At 41.0% G+C, this 4,129-nt stretch overlaps 1 long non-coding RNA gene across 1 annotated transcript; it reads right to left on the bottom strand.

The window, feature by feature from the left end:
- Positions 1–545: 545 nt before the first annotated feature.
- LOC142656478 (uncharacterized) lies at positions 546–2,463 on the bottom strand. The gene is made up of 4 exons (XR_012849686.1): positions 2,434–2,463; positions 1,935–2,019; positions 1,223–1,287; positions 546–817 (listed from the first exon to the last, which is right to left on the bottom strand). It is a non-coding gene; the product is annotated as an uncharacterized LOC142656478 (long non-coding RNA).
- Between the last annotated feature and the right edge of the window lie 1,666 nt (positions 2,464–4,129).

Raw genomic sequence — 4,129 nt, 5'->3', positions numbered from 1 at the left:
AGGCAACGAGATGGCCCCCGCCACCAGAGATTGCACAGCAGACAATAAATCAGTGGCAGACATGTTATCAGCATTCCAAGCCCGAAGGCAGGCATACTCACCGTGTCCAGCAGCAGACGCACCTCCCGGCATGGACGGAACCACTTCAGCCAGCGTGGCAACTGGGACCACTGAAACCACATCTGGCGTAGTGGGCACGACCCCTGATGCTCCCACCGAGGAACGGCGACTACGGGTACCGCTGTCGGACGCAGCGCGAAAACTCCTGCTACTGCTCCGCGCTGCCCGCCAACTACCCCGGGAGACGTCCGACGACAGTGGGCCAAATCAAGGGGCAAGTTTGGTGCTCATTAAACCAACCTTGTATCCAAGATCTATCACAATGCCCAGTCATTGCCAATTTCAATGACAAAGATGTGGGTGGTTTGACCAACCAAGGCACATGTATTGGGCATTATCAAGTAAACCACCACAATGGGAAGCATGGGCACAGATTGATTTTTGCTTGAGAACCAACTCCATCCAAGGGAAGAATATTTCACACATTTAACAAACAAAACACATTTATTAACATACAGTTTTTTTGTTTTTTTTAAAAAGGAACAAAAAATTGAGTATGTTGATGTAAAAATACTCTTCATTATAATGCTCTCTTCTCCTCGTTCTTCCTCCTCCTCTTCTTCTTCCTCCTTCTCTCCACGTCCTACTTCCCTCTTCCTCCCTTTCTTCCTCTCTGCCATCCTCGTCCTCACAACCTGGTCTTGTCTTTCCTAATGAGGATCTTCTGAAGCTGCTCCCGCAGTCTCATTTTTATCCACTGGCAAAATTAGAGTGGTTATTATTAGATATTCAATTATATTTGCATATTTTTCATTTTACCCATGTCATGTGTATCATCATATTGTGAAATTGTACTGAATCTAGTGCACAGTTCCGATATTTCATGGATGCCCCCAAAGCTCTTTAGTTCAGCTATTACAATATATAAGACAGTGATCCCACAAGTCCCAAAAGCATATCCTCTAGGATAGGCAGATGACAACCCCAGAATGTGCTGTATCGGCAGCTATTAACCTATGAGTTACAGTATAAATAGTAGATCCTAATGATCTACCAAATTCTAAGAGTTTGTGAGCATTTTAAGTGTGAGGAGAGTGATCTGCTCTATACTGGGCTCTGTGTGTTTTTTTTTTATGTACTATGGTTATTGTCTTATTATTACCTGGTTTATGAATAAGAACTTCTGTAAGTTCATCATCAGCCTGATTTTGGGTTTTCTTCATTTTGCTAAAATTAGAAAACAGTAAGAAACTGGTAAATACAAAGTAAAGTGTCAGGTTCTTGGAGAAATCTTGGCCAGCTATTAACCCTGCAATTAAAGACAGTAAGTTTGTATGGGCCGCAATGCCAAGGTGGAGGTGAGAAGGTGGAGAGCTTTGTTATGTAGTGCCTCAGCTGCTTCTATCCTCTTGGCCAAAGTAGAGAATCTAGTGTCTTGCGTCCTGACCCTCTAAGGGAAGAGTACAACAATTCCATGTTCTTCTGCTCACTATTGGAAATATATAACCCCAACACACAGGGAATATCCGGCGGACAACCCATACCAGTGATATCGTCTTACAGCGACCGTGACAAAGGCCGAGGTTTGGCCGAAACGTCTTTACCAAGTCGCTTTCCACCTCAACTTTACCATCTTTTGTTGCAATAAAACTTAAATTTGTTTGCATCTGGATCTTTTGCGTACCTCTGTGTGTGCTGGGGTTATATATTTTCAATATTGTGGGATTCTCGTCCCTACCTTACTAGGACCACGCCAATTGATTGAGGAGTGCATCCCAATATCTATTTTTGATTACTTCTGCTCACTATGACAGCAAAAAGAAAGTATTTCCAAAACAATATTCTAGCAAGTGTAGAAGACATCATTCACTTACCTCCGGAACAAAATGACCAAACAGGCAATGACATGTAAGAACAGGACAGTAACAATAGTGATCACCACCGCAAGCATTATAATATCTACAGAACAACAAAAATAATCAGTATAAATGACATGTATTAGATTTAAAAACATATTATACAAAAAAGTCATCCAACTCCACCCTCCTTATGTAAGTTATAGATCCCTACATAGGCCAATAGGCATTGGTTGGTAATGTGGCGGCACAGTCATGTGACAACTAACTTCCTCCCATGGTGGGAAAGATTCATAATGGGAATTGGAAATAATCCACCATGGAAACTAACTATAATGAAAAATCTGCATCTTCATCATACAATTTTAGGGCCCTATCATTATTTATATTCTATAGGGAGGTGATCAATAGGGCCTCATGTTACACTTCTACAAAATGGGTAGACTGAAGAAGGTACAAACACATTCTGTGGACCAGAAAGGAAAAGATAAAGCAACCAAAAATCTCCAGGACATACCTGCACTCATGTTTTCTCCTCGCCTTTACTCTCTATCAAAGGACTTATTCACCGATCAGCCTATAAAAAGAATGCACTGCATTGTGACATCATCACTCCGGAGTAATAATGCCCCTACAAGGATGACTGCAGAATTGTGACATCATCACTCCTGAGTAATGATGATCTCATATGATATAGGAGGAGCAAAGTGCACCAAAATTCGAAAATAAATTGCACAAAAAAATGTACACAGCATACGCCAAATTTAGCATTTAGAATTATTATGTCTAACATGACAGTTTTAAAAATTCTTAAGGAAAAGTATATGACTTAGATGAGTAGTAACATGGGTTAAATTCATTAAAAATGTCAGCAATTTTTTGGCATAAAATGTTGGTGTATATGTATGCCAGCCTGGGGAGCTTATAAAGAAAACTATCCAACATGCCTAGTGAGGTGCGCCAAAATAAATTATACTTTATGCTTCAGTTTCATAAATTTGGCGCAAAATTTCTGCCACAGATTTGCAACTCCTATATGCAGATTCACCCCATGGAATCTGTGGTAATAATAATTATAAGATATCTGCCGAAATTATTCCGAAACTGATTTTTTTTCTGGAGCATATGAATGGGGAATGAAAAAAAAAAACATTCACATACATTGTCGGCCGAATTGCAGCAGATTCTGTCTGGATTTAGGTACAGAAAACCCCTAACATGTGAACACCTGCAAGTAACGGACCCATTATCTACGAATGGGCCCATATTGTACCTTTTATATTACTCTACATTTTTTTGTCACAGATTTTGTATGACTCGGTGAGAAAACATTTTTCCCAAAAATCTATGACTTAACATCTTCATCACATGTGTATTTCCTTGCTCAAATGAAATAAATTCTCTTTTTGTAGCTACATAGTTTATGCTAATTTATTAAAGGGGTTCTCCAAGGACTAACCAGACCAATGTACTGCAGCGACCGGACTATGCAAACACACTTTATACTATATCAGTCTAGGTCACATATCATCAATGAGACAATTTGGCCCTGAGAGCGGATGTCATGGACCGTGGGTTCCTGTTTTTTTCCCTCTCCCCACCATATCTACTATTTTAAAATGTTAGCAGAGATCCAATTTGGGGGCACCCAAAACATATTTATTAGGTTGATTCTGGAGGCAAAAACTTTTTTGTAAGGTTTTGGGTATTAAATTAAGCAGCTTTCTTGAAATCCTAAGGCTGGTGTCCTGCATAGCGCAAACGCTGCAGAACTCCCACAATGGAGTTCTATGTGGAAAATCTGCAACATTTACAGTAGCGGCAAAGTGGATGAGATATGAACAAATCTCATGCACATACTGCAAAAAAAATCAGCTGAGAAAATGTTCACAAATTGACCTGCAAACAAAGAGGTGCAGAATTGTCCAACATATATGGGAAGATAGTGAATGGGGGAAACAAATACCAGGGCCTTCGGTCCTGGGTGGAAGAACCAGGCACCATAATGGAGACCCAGTTTGCTCATTGGTGTGTTGGGGTGTGTTGCGTCCCCTGTTAGTCTATGTGAGGAAGGACTGGTGGGCTGTGCGGGCCCACACACAGCCTACCATTGGTGTAAGGGTAAATGTCGTGGCACTGTGCGCCAGGATGTTTGCAAGGAGGGACCAGAGGGTGAGCTAGAGAAGAGATTTAAGCAGCAGACTTGGCGCCAT

This window comes from Rhinoderma darwinii, chromosome 6 (genome assembly GCF_050947455.1).
Source record: "Rhinoderma darwinii isolate aRhiDar2 chromosome 6, aRhiDar2.hap1, whole genome shotgun sequence".
Lineage (NCBI taxonomy): Eukaryota > Metazoa > Chordata > Amphibia > Anura > Rhinodermatidae > Rhinoderma > Rhinoderma darwinii.
The sequence above is the reverse complement of the archived record's forward strand: the minus strand, read 5'-3'. Positions and strand labels throughout refer to the sequence as shown.